Genomic DNA, 17,344 nt, shown 5'->3' on the forward strand with positions numbered 1-17,344 from the left:
GGGAGGATACAGTGTGATGTATATACTGCGGGGAGGAGACATCTATGGGGAGGATACAGTGTGATGTATATACTGCGGGGAGGAGACATCTATGGGGAGGATACAGTGTGATGTATATACTGCGGGGGAGGAGACATCTATGGGGGGATACAGTGTGATGTATATACTGCGGGGAGGAGACATCTATGGGGGGGATACAGTGTGATGTATATACTGCGGGGGAGGAGACATCTATGGGGGGATACAGTGTGATGTATATACTGCGGGGGAGGAGACATCTCTGGGGAGGATACAGTGTGATGTTATATACTGCGGGGAGGAGACATCTATGGGGAGATACAGTGTGATGTATATACTGCGGGGAGGAGACATCTATGGGGAGGATACAGTGTGATGTATATACTGCGGGGGAGGAGACATCTATGGGGAGGATACAGTGTGATGTATATACTGCGGGGAGGAAACATCTATGGGGAGGATACAGTGTGATGTATATACTGCGGGGAGGAGACATCTATGGGGGGATACAGTGTGATGTATATACTGCGGGGAGGGAGACATCTATGGGAGGGATACAGTGTGATGTATATACTGCGGGGAGGAGACATCTATGGGGAGGATACAGTGTGATGTATATACTGCGGGGAGGAGACATCTATGGGGAGGATACAGTGTGATGTATATACTGCGGGGGAGGAGACATCTATGGGGAGGATACAGTGTGATGTATATACTGCGGGGAGGAGACATCTATGGGGAGGATACAGTGTGATGTATATACTGCGGGGAGGAGACATCTATGGGGAGGATACAGTGTGATGTATATACTGCGGGGAGGAGACATCTATGGGAGGATACAGTGTGATGTATATACTGCGGGGAGGAGACATCTATGGGGGGATACAGTGTGATGTATATACTGCGGGGAGGAGACATCTATGGGGGGATACAGTGTGATGTATATACTGCGGGGGAGGAGACATCTATGGGGAAGGATACAGTGTGATGTATATACTGCGGGGGAGGAGACATCTATGGGGAGGATACAGTGTGATGTATATACTGCGGGGAGGAGACATCTATGGGGAGGATACAGTGTGATGTATATACTGCGGGGAGGAGACATCTATGGGGGATACAGTGTGATGTATATACTGCGGGGGAGGAGACATCTATGGGGAGGATACAGTGTGATGTATATACTGCGGGGAGGAGACATCTATGGGGAGGTACAGTGTGATGTATATACTGCGGGGAGGAGACATCTATGGGGAGGATACAGTGTGATGTATATACTGCGGGGAGGAGACATCTATGGGGGGATACAGTGTGATGTATATACTGCGGGGAGGAGACATCTATGGGGGAGGATACAGTGTGATGTATATACTGCGGGGAGGAGACATCTATGGGGGGGATACAGTGTGATGTATATACTGCGGGGAGGAGACATCTATGGGAGGGATACAGTGTGATGTATATACTGCGGGGGAGGAGACATCTATGGGGAGGATACAGTGTGATGTATATACTGCGGGGAGGAGACATCTATGGGAGGGATACAGTGTGATGTATATACTGCGGGGAGGAGACATCTATGGGGAGGATACAGTGTGATGTATATACTGCGGGGAGGAGACATCTATGGGGGATACAGTGTGATGTATATACTGCGGGGAGGAGACATCTATGGGGAGATACAGTGTGATGTATATACTGCGGGGAGGAGACATCTATGGGGAGGATACAGTGTGATGTATATACTGCGGGGAGGAGACATCTATGGGGGGATACAGTGTGATGTATATACTGCGGGGGAGGAGACATCTATGGGAGGATACAGTGTGATGTATATACTGCGGGGAGGAGACATCTATGGGGGATACAGTGTGATGTATATACTGCGGGGGAGGAGACATCTATGGGGGGATACAGTGTGATGTATATACTGCGGGGAGGAGACATCTATGGGAGGGATACAGTGTGATGTATATACTGCGGGGGAGGAGACATCTATGGGGGGAATACAGTGTGATGTATATACCTGCGGGGAGGAGACATCTATGGGGAGGATACAGTGTGATGTATATACTGCGGGGAGGAGACATCTATGGGGAGGATACAGTGTGATGTATATACTGCGGGGAGGAGACATCTATGGGGAGGATACAGTGTGATGTATATACTGCGGGGAGGAGACATCTATGGGGAGGATACAGTGTGATGTATATACTGCGGGGAGGAGACATCTATGGGGGGATACAGTGTGATGTATATACTGCGGGGGAGGAGACATCTATGGGGGGATACAGTGTGATGTATATACTGCGGGGAGGAGACATCTATGGGGGGATACAGTGTGATGTATATACTGCGGGGGAGGAGACATCTATGGGGAGGATACAGTGTGATGTATATACTGCGGGGAGGAGACATCTATGGGGGGATACAGTGTGATGTATATACTGCGGGGAGGAGACATCTATGGGGGGATACAGTGTGATGTATATACTGCGGGGAGGAGACATCTATGGGGGGATACAGTGTGATGTATATACTGCGGGGAGGAGACATCTATGGGGAGGATACAGTGTGATGTATATACTGCGGGGAGGAGACATCTATGGGGAGGATACAGTGTGATGTATATACTGCGGGGGAGGAGACATCTATGGGGAGGATACAGTGTGATGTATATACTGCGGGGAGGAGACATCTATGGGGAGGATACAGTGTGATGTATATACTGCGGGGAGGAGACATCTATGGGGGGATACAGTGTGATGTATATACTGCGGGGGAGGAGACATCTATGGGGGGATACAGTGTGATGTATATACTGCGGGGGAGGAGACATCTATGGGGGGATACAGTGTGATGTATATACTGCGGGGGAGGAGACATCTATGGGGAGGATACAGTGTGATGTATATACTGCGGGGAGGAGACATCTATGGGGGGATACAGTGTGATGTATATACTGCGGGGAGGAGACATCTATGGGGGGATACAGTGTGATGTATATACTGCGGGGAGGAGACATCTATGGGGGGATACAGTGTGATGTATATACTGCGGGGAGGAGACATCTATGGGGAGGATACAGTGTGATGTATATACTGCGGGGAGGAGACATCTATGGGGAGGATACAGTGTGATGTATATACTGCGGGGGAGGAGACATCTATGGGGAGGATACAGTGTGATGTATATACTGCGGGGAGGAGACATCTATGGGGGGATACAGTGTGATGTATATACTGCGGGGAGGAGACATCTATGGGGGGATACAGTGTGATGTATATACTGCGGGGGAGGAGACATCTATGGGGAGGATACAGTGTGATGTATATACTGCGGGGAGGAGACATCTATGGGGAGGAGACATCTATGGGGGGATACAGTGTGATGTATATACTGCGGGGAGGAGACATCTATGGGGGGATACAGTGTGATGTATATACTGCGGGGGAGGAGACATCTATGGGGGGGATACAGTGTGATGTATATACTGCGGGGAGGAGACATCTATGGGGAGGATACAGTGTGATGTATATACTGCGGGGGAGGAGACATCTATGGGGGGGATACAGTGTGATGTATATACTGCGGGGAGGAGACATCTATGGGGGGGATACAGTGTGATGTATATACTGCGGGGGAGGAGACATCTATGGGGAGGATACAGTGTGATGTATATACTGCGGGGAGGAGACATCTATGGGGGGATACAGTGTGATGTATATACTGCGGGGAGGAGACATCTATGGGGGGGATACAGTGTGATGTATATACTGCGGGGGAGGAGACATCTATGGGGAGGATACAGTGTGATGTATATACTGCGGGGAGGAGACATCTATGGGGGGGATACAGTGTGATGTATATACTGCGGGGAGGAGACATCTATGGGGGGGGATACAGTGTGATGTATATACTGCGGGGAGGAGACATCTATGGGGGGATACAGTGTGATGTATATACTGCGGGGAGGAGACATCTATGGGGGGATACAGTGTGATGTATATACTGCGGGGCCCCTGGAGGTGACACAGCAGAGTTGTCATGGGGCCGGGGGTTGTATCCGGAGAAGTCATTGTCCCTGCGCTAAATAAAACCAAGTCCCCAGACAGGAAGAGACGTCTGAGGGTGAGACAGGCAGCCTGGCGACACCAACTACTACCCCCAGCATCCACCTCACACACTGTACTGATCCTGTACATAGAGGAGGACTACTGCCCCCAGCATCCACCTCACACACTGTACTGATCCTGTACATAGAGGACTACTGCCCCCAGCATCCACCTCACACACTGTACTGATCCTGTACATGGAGGAGGACTACTACCCCCAGCATCCACCTCACACACTGTACTGATCCTGTACATAGAGGAGGACTACTGCCCCCAGCATCCACCTCACACACTGTACTGATCCTGTACATAGAGGAGGACTACTGCCCCCAGCATCCACCTCACACACTGTACTGATCCTGTACATAGAGGAGGACTACTACCCCCAGCATCCACCTCACACACTGTACTGATCCTGTACATGGAGGAGGACTACTGCCCCCAGCATCCACCTCACACACTGTACTAATCCTGTACATGGAGGACTACTGCCCCCAGCATCCACCTCACACACTGTACTGATCCTGTACATAGAGGAGGACTACTGCCCCCAGCATCCACCTCACACACTGTACTGATCCTGTACATGGAGGAGGACTACTACCCCCAGTATCCACCTCACACACTGTACTAATCCTGTACATGGAGGAGGACTACTGCCCCCAGCATCCACCTCACACACTGTACTGATCCTGTACACGGAGGAGGACTACTACCCCCAGCATCCACCTCACACACTGTACTAATCCTGTACATGGAGGACTACTGCCCCCAACAGATACTTCTGTGTCCTCCCTGCAGAGCGTTGCTCTGTGGTGCGATGCTCTGCGGTGCGGCTGCAGATAAGATCCCGGCTCTCAGGGTCGGAGGAAGCAGAAGGACCCAGACTGGCGGGAGCTGCGGGGATACTGCGTATCCGAGCCGCCATCATGTCACCCGTCTATCAGCAGGACCCAGCGCCCCGCACCACTCAGCAGTATCACACAGGAGGGGATTAGATACACAGCTCAGCAGTATCACACAGGAGGGGATTAGATACACAGCTCAGCAGTATCACACAGGAGGGGATTAGATACACAGCTCAGCAGTATCACACAGGAGAGGATTAGATACACAGCTCAGCAGACAGTATCACACAGGAGGGGATTAGATACACAGCTCAGCAGTCAGTATCACACAGGAGAGGATTAGATACACAGCTCAGCAGTCAGTATCACACAGGAGAGGATTAGATACACAGCTCATCAGTATCACACAGGAGAGGATTAGATACACAGCTCAGCAGTATCACACAGGAGAGGATTAGATACACAGCTCAGCAGTATCACACAGGAGAGGATTAGATACACAGCTCAGCAGACAGTATCACACAGGAGAGGATTAGATACACAGCTCAGCAGACAGTATCACACAGGAGAGGATTAGATACACAGCTCAGCACAGTATCACACAGGAGGGGATTAGATACACAGCTCAGCAGTCAGTATCACACAGGAGAGGATTAGATACACAGCTCAGCAGTCAGTATCACACAGGAGAGGATTAGATACACAGCTCAGCAGTCAGTATCACACAGGAGAGGATTAGATACACAGCTCAGCAGTCAGTATCACACAGGAGAGGATTAGATACACAGCTCAGCAGTATCACACAGGAGAGGATTAGATACACAGCTCAGCAGTATCACACAGGAGAGGATTAGATACACAGCTCAGCAGTATCACACAGGAGAGGATTAGATACACAGCTCAGCAGTATCACACAGGAGAGGATTAGATACACAGCTCAGCAGTATCACACAGGAGGGGATTAGATACACAGCTCAACAGTATCACACAGGAGGTGATTAGATACACAGCTCAGCAGTATCACACAGGAGAGGATTAGATACACAGCTCAGCAGTATCACACAGGAGAGGATTAGATAAACAACTCAGCAGTATCACACAGGAGCGGATTAGATACACAACTCAGCAGTATCACACAGGAGCGGATTAGATACACAGCTCAGCAGGCAGTATCACACTGGAGAGGATTAGATACACAGCTCAGCAGTATCACACAGGAGAGGATTAGATACACAGCTCAGCAGTCAGTATCACACAGGAGAGGATTAGATACACAGCTCAGCAGTATCACACAGGATAGGATTAGATACAGAGCTCAGCAGTATCACACAGGAGAGGATTAGATACACGGCTCAGCAGTATCACACAGGAGAGGATTAGATACACAGCTCAGCAGTATCACACAGGAGAGGATTAGATACACAGCTCAGCAGTATCACACAGGAGAGGATTAGATACACAGCTCAGCAGTATCACACAGGAGAGGATTAGATACACGGCTCAGCAGTATCACACAGGAGAGGATTAGATACACAGCTCAGCAGTATCACACAGGAGGGGATTAGATACACAGCTCAGCAGTATCACACAGGAGAGGATTAGATACACAGCTCAGCAGTCAGTATCACACAGGAGAGGATTAGATACACAGCTCAGCAGGCAGTATCACACAGGGGAGGATTAGATACACAGCTCAGCAGACAGTATCACACAGGAGAGGATTAGATACACAGCTCAGCAGTCAGTATCACACAGGAGAGGATTAGATACACAGCTCAGCAGTATCACACAGGAGAGGATTAGATAAACAACTCAGCAGTATCACACAGGAGCGGATTAGATACACAACTCAGCAGTATCACACAGGAGCGGATTAGATACACAGCTCAGCAGGCAGTATCACACTGGAGAGGATTAGATACACAGCTCAGCAGTATCACACAGGAGAGGATTAGATACACAGCTCAGCAGTCAGTATCACACAGGAGAGGATTAGATACACAGCTCAGCAGTATCACACAGGATAGGATTAGATACAGAGCTCAGCAGTATCACACAGGAGAGGATTAGATACACGGCTCAGCAGTATCACACAGGAGAGGATTAGATACACAGCTCAGCAGTATCACACAGGAGAGGATTAGATACACAGCTCAGCAGTATCACACAGGAGAGGATTAGATACACAGCTCAGCAGTATCACACAGGAGAGGATTAGATACACGGCTCAGCAGTATCACACAGGAGAGGATTAGATACACAGCTCAGCAGTATCACACAGGAGGGGATTAGATACACAGCTCAGCAGTATCACACAGGAGAGGATTAGATACACAGCTCAGCAGTCAGTATCACACAGGAGAGGATTAGATACACAGCTCAGCAGGCAGTATCACACAGGGGAGGATTAGATACACAGCTCAGCAGACAGTATCACACAGGAGAGGATTAGATACACAGCTCAGCAGTCAGTATCACACAGGAGAGGATTAGATACACAGCTCAGCAGGCAGTATCACACAGGAGGGGATTAGATACACAGCTCAGCAGTATCACACAGGAGAGGATTAGATACACAGCTCAGCAGTATCACACAGGAGAGGATTAGATACACAGCTCAGCAGACAGTATCACACAGGATAGGATTAGATACAGAGCTCAGCAGACAGTATCACACAGGAGAGGATTAGATACACGGCTCAGCAGTCAGTATCACACAGGAGAGGATTAGATACACAGCTCAGCAGACAGTATCACACAGGATAGGATTAGATACACAGCTCAGCAGACAGTATCACACAGGAGAGGATTAGATACACAGCTCAGCAGACAGTATCACACAGGATAGGATTAGATACACAGCTCAGCAGACAGTATCACACAGGAGAGGATTAGATACACAGCTCAGCAATGTATCACACAGGAGAGGATTAGATACACAGCTCAGCAGTATCACACAGGAGAGGGTTAGATACACACCTCAGCAGTATCACACAGGAGAGGATCAGATACACAGCTCAGCAGTATCACACAGGAGGGGATAAGATACACAGCTCAGCACTGTATCACACAGGAGAGGATTAGATACACAGCTCAGCAGTATCACACGGGATAGGATTAGATACACAGCTCAGCAGTATCACGCAGGAGAGGATTAGATACACAACTCAGCAGTATCACACAGGAGAGGATTAGATACACAGCTCAGCAGACAGTATCACACAGGAGAGGATTAGATACACAGCTCAGCAGTATCACACAGGAGAGGATTAGATACACAGCTCAGCAGACAGTATCACACAGGATAGGATTAGATACACAGCTCAGCAGACAGTATCACACAGGAGAGGATTAGATACACAGCTCAGCAGACAGTATCACACAGGATAGGATTAGATACACAGCTCAGCAGACAGTATCACACAGGATAGGATTAGATACACAGCTCAGCAGACAGTATCACACAGGAGAGGATTAGATACACAGCTCAGCAGACAGTATCACACAGGCTAGGATTAGATACACAGCTCAGCAGTATCACACAGGAGAGGATTAGATACACAGCTCAGCAATGTATCACACAGGAGAGGATTAGATACACAGCTCAGCAATGTATCACACAGGAGAGGATTAGATACACAGCTCAGCAGTATCACACAGGAGAGGATTAGATACACAGCTCAGCAGTATCACGCAGGAAAGGATTAGATACACAGCTCAGCAGTATCACGCAGGAGAGGATTAGATACACAACTCAGCAGTATCACACAGGAGAGGATTAGATACACAGCTCAGCAGACAGTATCACACAGGAGAGGATTAGATACACAGCTCAGCAGTATCACACAGGATGGGATTAGATACACAGCTCAGCAGACAGTATCACACAGGAGAGGATTAGATACACAGCTCAGGAGACAGTATCACACAGGAGAGGATTAGATACACAGCTCAGCAGTATCACACAGGAGAGGATTAGATACACGGCTCAGCAGACAGTATCACACAGGAGAGGATTAGATACACAGCTCAGCAAGCAGTATCACACAGGAGAAGATTAGATACACAGCTCAGCAGTATCGCACAGGAGAGGATTAGATACACAGCTCAGCAGTATCACACAGCAGAGGATTAGATACACAGCTCAGCAGGCAGTATCACACAGGAGAGGATTAGATACACAGCTCAGCAGTATCACACAGAAGAGGATTAGATACACAGCTCAGCAGTATCACACAGTAGAGAATGAGATACACAGCTCAGCAGTATCACACAGGATTAGATACACAGCTCAGCAGTATCACACAGGATAGGATTAGATACACAGCTCAGCAGTATCACACAGGATAGGATTAGATACACAGCTCAGCAGTATCACACAGGAGAGGATTAGATACACAGCTCAGCAGTATCACACAGGAGAGGATTAGATACACAGCTCAGCAGACAGTATCGCACAGGAGAGGATTAGATACACAGCTCAGCAGACAGTATCACACAGGAGAGGATTAGATACACAGCTCAGCAGTATCACACAGGATAGGATTAGATACACAGCTCAGCAGTATCACACAGGAGAGGATTAGATACACGGCTCAGCAGTATCACACAGGAGAGGATTAGATACACAGCTCAGCAGTATCACACAGGAGAGGATTAGATACACAGCTCAGCAGTATCACACAGCATGGGAATAGATACACAGCACAGCAGTCAGTATCACACAGGAGAGGATTAGATACACAGCTCAGCAGTATCACACAGGAGAGGATTAGATACACAGCTCAGCAGTATCACACAGGGGAGGATTAGATACACAGCTCAGCAGTATCACACAGGAGAGGATTAGATACACGGCTCAGCAGTATCACACAGGAGAGGATTAGATACACAGCTCAGCAGTATCACACAGGAGGGGATTAGATACACAGCTCAGCAGTATACACAGGAGAGGATTAGATACACAGCTCAGCAGTATCACACAGGAGGGGATTAGATACACAGCTCGGCAGTATCACACAGGAGGGGATTAGATACACAGCTCAGCAGTATCACACAGGAGAGGATTAGATACACAGCTCAGCAGGCAGTATCACACAGGATAGGATTAGATACACAGCTCAGCAGTATCACACAGGAGAGGATTAGATACACAGCTCAGCAGTATCACACAGGAGAGGATTAGATACACAGCTCAGCAGTATCACACATGAGAGGATTAGATACACAGCTCAGCAGTCAGTATTACACAGGAGAGGATTAGATACACAGCTCAGCAGTCAGTATCACACAGGAGAGGATTAGATACACAGCTCAGCAATGTATCACACAGGAGAGGATTAGATACACAGCTCAGCAGTATCACACAGGAGAGGATTAGATACACAGCTCAGCAGACAGTATCACACAGGATAGGATTAGATACACAGCTCAGCAGACAGTATCGCACAGGAGAGGATTAGATACACAGCTCAGCAGTATCACACAGGAGAGGATTAGATACACAGCTCAGAAGTCAGTATCACACAGGATAGGATTAGATACACAGCTCAGCAGTATCACACAGGATGGGATTAGATACACAGCTCAGCAGACAGTATCACACAGGAGAGGATTAGATACACAGCTCAGCAGTATCACACAGGAGAGGATTAGATACACAGCTCAGCAGTATCACACAGGATGGGATTAGATACACAGCTCAGCAGACAGTATCACACAGGAGAGGATTAGATACACAGCTCAGCAGGCAGTATCACACAGAAGAGGATTAGATACACAGCTCAGCAGACAGTATCACACAGGAAAGGATTAGATACACAGCTCAGCAGTATCACACAGGAGAGGATTAGATACACAGCTCAGCAGTATCACACAGGATAGGATTAGATACACAGCTCAGCAGTATCACACAGGTGAGGATTAGATACACAGCTCAGCAGTATCACACAGGTGAGGATTAGATACACAGCTCAGCAGTATCACACAGGTGAGGATTAGATACACAGCTCAGCAGTATCACACAGGTGAGGATTAGATACACAGCTCAGCAGTATCACACAGGTGAGGATTAGATACACAGCTCAGCAGTATCACACAGGTGAGGATTAGATACACAGCTCAGCAGTATCACACAGGTGAGGATTAGATACACAGCTCAGCAGTATCACACAGGTGAGGATTAGATACACAGCTCAGCAGTATCACACAGGAGAGGATTAGATACACAGCTCAGCAGTATCACACAGGAGAGGATTAGATACACAGCTCAGCAGTATCACACAGGAGAGGATTAGATACACAGCTCAGCGGTCAGCATTACACAGGGCTGGCTTAGATACACAGCTCAGCAGTCAGTATGGCAGGGGGCTGGCTTAGATACACAGCTCAGCAGTCAGTATGGCAGGGGGCTGGCTTAGATACACAGCTCAGCGGTCGGTAGGGCAGGGGGCTGGCTTAGATACACAGCTCAGCGGTCAGTATGGCAGGGGGCTGGCTTAGATACACAGCTCAGCGGTCAGTATGGCAGGGGGCTGGCTTAGATACACAGCTCAGTGGTCGGTAGGGCAGGGGGCTGGCTTGGATACACAGCTCAGCGGTCGGTAGGGCAGGGGGCTGGCTTAGATACACAGGCTGGTGAGGGCGGCGGTGCAGGCGCCAGGCTGTTCTCTTATCTCCTGGGGAAGTCTCAGACTTAATAAACAGAATATGGAAGGAAGTGGCGGGAGCAGAGAAACATCAGCACAGCCATGTCTGCACACAGGACTACTACTCCTATCCTGTATACATGCACAGGACTACTACTCCTATCCTGTATACATGCACAGGACTACTACTCCTATCCTGTATACATGCACAGGACTACTACTCCTATCCTGTATACATGGGCAGTCCTACTACTCCTATCCTGTATACATGCACAGGACTACTACTCCTATCCTGTATACATGCACAGGACTACTACTCCTATCCTGTATACATGCACAGTACTACTACTCCTATCCTGTATACATGGGCAGTACTACTACTCCTATCCTGTATACATGGGCAGTCCTACTACTCCTATCCTGTATACATGGGCAGTCCTACTACTCCTAACCTGTATACATGCACAGGACTACTACTCCTATCCTGTATACATGCACAGGACTACTACTCCTATCCTGTATACATGCACAGGACTACTACTCCTATCCTGTATACATGCACAGGACTACTACTCCTATCCTGTATACATGCACAGGACTACTACTCCTATCCTGTATACATGCACAGTACTACTACTCCTATCCTGTATACATGGGCAGTACTACTACTCCTATCCTGTATACATGCACAGGACTACTACTCCTATCCTGTATACATGCACAGTACTACTACTCCTATCCTGTATACATGCACAGGACTACTACTCCTATCCTGTATACATGGGCAGTACTACTACTCCTATCCTGTATACATGCACAGGACTACTACTCCTATCCTGTATACATGCACAGGACTACTACTCCTATCATGTATACATGCACAGGACTACTACTCCTATCCTGTATACATGCACAGTACTACTACTCCTATCCTGTATACATGCACAGGACTACTACTCCTATCCTGTATACATGCACAGGACTACTACTCCTATCCTGTATACATGGGCAGTACTACTACTCCTATCCTGTATACATGCACAGGACTACAACTCCTATCCTGTATACATGGGCAGTACTACTACTCCTATCCTGTATACATGCACAGGACTACTACTCCTATCCTGTATACATGGGCAGTACTACTACTCCTATCCTGTATACATGGGCAGTACTACTACTCCTATCCTGTATACATGCACAGGACTACTACTCCTATCCTGTATACATGGGCAGTACTACTACTCCTATCCTGTATACATGCACAGTACTACTACTCCTATCGTGTATACATGGGCAGTACTACTACTCCTATCCTTTATACATGCACAGGACTACAACTCCTATCCTGTATACATGGGCAGTACTACTACTCCTATCCTGTATACATGCACAGTACTACTACTCCTATCCTGTATACATGCACAGGACTACTACTCCTATCCTGTATACATGGGCAGTACTACTACTCCTATCCTGTATACATGCACAGGACTACAACTCCTATCGTGTATACATGGGCAGTACTACTACTCCTATCCTGTATACATGCACAGTACTACTACTCCTATCCTGTATACATGCACAGGACTACTACTCCTATCCTGTATACATGGGCAGTACTACTACTCCTATCCTGTATACATGCACAGGACTACTACTCCTATCCTGTATACATGGGCAGTACTACTACTCCTATCCTGTATACATGGGCAGTACTACTACTCCTATCCTGTATACATGCACAGGACTACTACTTCTATCCTGTATACATGCACAGGACTACTACTCCTATCCTGTATACATGCACAGGACTACTACTCCTATCCTGTATACATGGGCAGTACTACTACTCCTATCCTGTATACATGGGCAGTACTACTACTCCTATCCTGTATACATGCACAGTACTACTACTCCTATCCCGTATACATACACAGTACTACTACTCCTATCCTGTATACATGCACAGGACTACTTCTCCTGTATATATCTCTGGGTGCCCCTGTACTCTTGGTGACACCCATGGGTGGGCAGTGGGATGTGATGGGGAGAGGCAGGAAACTCCAGGACTCCAAGTCTTCCAGACTCTTTAGCAGAGAAGGAAACAGGACGGATCCTCAGCAGAGCCGGAGCCCGGACACAGGTGAGAGGAGACTGCAACCCCCATCATCCAGGGACCCCCAACACCCAGACATCTACTGGATTATACCCCACATATAGCATCCTGTATTATACCCCAGAGCTGCACTCACTATTCTGCTGCTGGTGCAGTCACTGTACATACATGACATTACTTATCCTGTACTGATCCTGAGTTACATCCTGTATTATACCCCAGAGCTGCACTCACTATTCTGCTGCTGGTGCAGTCACTGTGTACATACATGACATTACTTATCCTGTACTGATCCTGAGTTACATCCTGTATTATACACCAGAGCTGCACTCACTATTCTGCTGCTGGTGCAGTCACTGTGTACATACATGACATTACTTATCCTGTACTGATCCTGAGTTACATCCTGTATCATACTCCAGAGCTGCACTCACTATTCTGCTGCTGGTGCAGTCACTGTGTACATACATGACATTACTTATCCTGTACTGATCCTGAGTTACATCCTGTATTATACCCCAGAGCTGCACTCACTATTCTGCTGCTGGTGCAGTCACTGTGTACATACATGACATTACTTATCCTGTACTGATCCTGAGTTACATCCTGTATTATACCCCAGAGCTGCACTCACTATTCTGCTGCTGGTGCAGTCACTGTGTACATACATGACATTACTTATCCTGTACTGATCCTGAGTTACATCCTGTATTATACCCCAGAGCCGCACTCACTATTCTGCTGCTGGTGCAGTCACTGTGTACATACATGACATTACTTACCCTGTACTGATCCTGAGTTACATCCTATATTATACCCCAGAGCTGCACTCACTATTCTGCTGCTGGAGCAGTCACTGTGTACATACATGACATTACTTATCCTGTACTGATCCTGAGTTACATCCTGTATTATACCCCAGAGCTGCACTCACTATTCTGCTGCTGGTGCAGTCACTGTGTACATACATGACATTACTTATCCTGTACTGATCCTGAGTTACATCCAGTATTATACCCCAGAGCTGCACTCACTATTCTGCTGCTGGTGCAGTCACTGTGTACATACATGACATTACTTATCCTGTACTGATCCTGAGTTACATCCTGTATTATACCCCAGAGCTGCACTCACTATTCTGCTGCTGGTGCAGTCACTGTGTACATACATGACATTACTTATCCTGTACTGATCCTGAGTTACATCCAGTATTATACCCCAGAGCTGCACTCACTATTCTGCTGCTGGTGCAGTCACTGTGTACATACATGACATTACTTATCCTGTACTGATCCTGAGTTACATCCTGTATTATACCCCAGAGCTGCACTCACTATTCTGCTGCTGGTGCAGTCACTGTGTACATACATGACATTACTTATCCTGTACTGATCCTGAGTTACATCCTGTAAATCTTTTATTTTATATAAAAATGAAAAACATAACAACCATAAACATAAATCAAGCCATAACTTCTGGCAAAATAAAACAATAATAATAATAACAAAACAATAATACAAACTAAAAGAGTCTTACGGAAATCTCCTGGCCCAGCCACACACACCACACACTCAGCATAAGAACAAACAAAACCATCACCCATTCCCACCACCTAATTTTTTTTTTTTTTTTTTTTTTTTTTTTTTTTTTTTTGAAATACACAGCAAAATACACATAAACGAACAAGAAATAAACACAGAAATAACAATGAATATAACTGAAATAACATTAATAACATTAAATATAGCTAACTAAATCCCACGCCCATCACTCTCCCCCCCCAGACACTGGTCTAACGTCCAAAGTTCGCGTTATATAGTCCAGACCAGTGCCCAGGATCGTACAGTCCAAGTCCCGTCCACCCCCCTCCCAACCTAACACCCTAACACCAACACCCCAAAACCAACCAACCTATAAACACACAAGAACTATAACTACATATAACTATAAATAAATACACAATGTACACAAGATACAAACACATTAAACAAATCAACATAACAAATCCAAACCACATAAAGCCCAGGTTCGGCGCCTGCAAGCCCTACATCACTATAACCTCAGATACAAAACAAAAATCTACAGTGTCAGCTTCAGCCCAACACCAGGAGAGGAGATGACAGACTAAGGGACACTAAAGGAGAACCCCCTCCAAAGGAGAGAGGCCCTCCCCGTGCCCAGCCTCTCATACTCCAGAGAGCGCACCTTCACCAGGTCACCCAGAATGTTCCTAACCACCTCATCCACCGGGAGGATTTTACGCTGCGTCGACACTAAACACCGTGCGTTCCACGCGTGGTACCTGACCACTAGGCTAACTAGGAATAACGTGCAGCGGTCCCGGCCACCCAGGCCTCTGAATGCTCCATAGGCCCACTCCGCATAGGAGAGACCGGCCAACCCGGGCCAATGGATGGAAGCGCCCACCCGGTTGTACACCTCTGTGTTAAAGGGGCACTGAAGCAGGAAGTGGTCCATGCTCTCCAGCAGGCCACCGCACTCCTCCCGGGGACAACCCCTTTCCTCAGAGCTCCTACACTTCAGATTGTCCCTCACACACAGCTTTCCATGGAAGCAGCGCCAAGTCAAGTCCCAAAACTTCAAGGGGATCCTGATGGAATTCAATAAACTCAAACCCACCCCAAGATCCCGACTTGGGCAATCCCTGAGGGCCAGAGGCTTCTGGAAATGGGTCAACAGAACCCTTTTGTCAAGGAGTTTCCTCGACATGGTCCTGATCTCCCACATTCCCAGACCCCACCGGCGAATCACCTTCAGAACCGGGGTAGCGTAAGCCGGAAGATGCCCATGCGGTGTGCGAAGATCCTTCACTCGCCCTCCTGTCTCCCATTCCTGGAAGAAAGGCCGAAACCATCCCCTGCAGGAGTATACCCACGGAGGAGCCCTCTCTTTCCAGAGGTTGGCGATATTGATCTTAAGAAAGGTATTCACTAGGAATACCACAGGGTTGACCATACACAACCCTCCTTGTCTCCTCGTGCGGTAAGTAACCTCCCTCTTGATTAGGTTCAGCCTATTCCCCCATAACAGCTGGAAGAACAGACTGTAGACCCGAGTCCAGAGGGGTTCTGGCAACATGCACACACTGCCCAGATATATCAGCAATGGGAGCAGGTAGGTTTTGATCAGATTTACCCTTTCTCTGAGGGTCAAAGACCAACCCTTCCACTGGTCCACCTTCTGAGCGGCGATCTTAAGCCTGCCGTCCCAGTTTTGCATGGGGTAATCCCCCTGGCCAAATTCGATGCCGAGAACTTTGGCAGAGTCTTGGGGCCCTGGAAGAGTGTCCGGGAGATCAAAGCCTGGATCCCCCTCTCCCAGCCAGAGACTCTCACACTTATCCCGGTTGATCTTGGACCCAGAAGCCTCTGAGTAGCGGTCAACCTCTGACATCACCCATTGCGCCTCCCCTCTCGAGGACACAAAAACGGTGACGTCATCGGCGTACGCTACCACCCTTAGAGTGGCTTCTGGTGCTGCCCGGTCCATCCCGACTCCCACTAACGGCCCCCGATCAACCCTCCTAAGGAATGGGTCAATCGCGAACACGTATAAAAGTGGGCTCAGAGGACAACC

At 47.9% G+C, this 17,344-nt stretch overlaps 1 protein-coding gene across 1 annotated transcript in view; it reads left to right on the top strand.

The window, feature by feature from the left end:
* Positions 1 to 13,668: 13,668 nt before the first annotated feature.
* The window catches only part of LOC140110546 (mothers against decapentaplegic homolog 6-like), a 29,647-nt gene continuing 25,971 nt past the window's right edge, over positions 13,669 to 17,344 (top strand). Inside the window, exon 1 of the mRNA XM_072132259.1 lies at positions 13,669 to 13,774. The gene's annotated coding sequence lies outside the window, so the exon portion shown is untranslated. The remainder of the gene's footprint in view (positions 13,775 to 17,344) is intronic.

The sequence above is a fragment of the Engystomops pustulosus genome, unplaced genomic scaffold (assembly GCF_040894005.1).
Source record: "Engystomops pustulosus unplaced genomic scaffold, aEngPut4.maternal MAT_SCAFFOLD_306, whole genome shotgun sequence".
NCBI classification, from domain to species: Eukaryota; Metazoa; Chordata; class Amphibia; order Anura; family Leptodactylidae; genus Engystomops; species Engystomops pustulosus.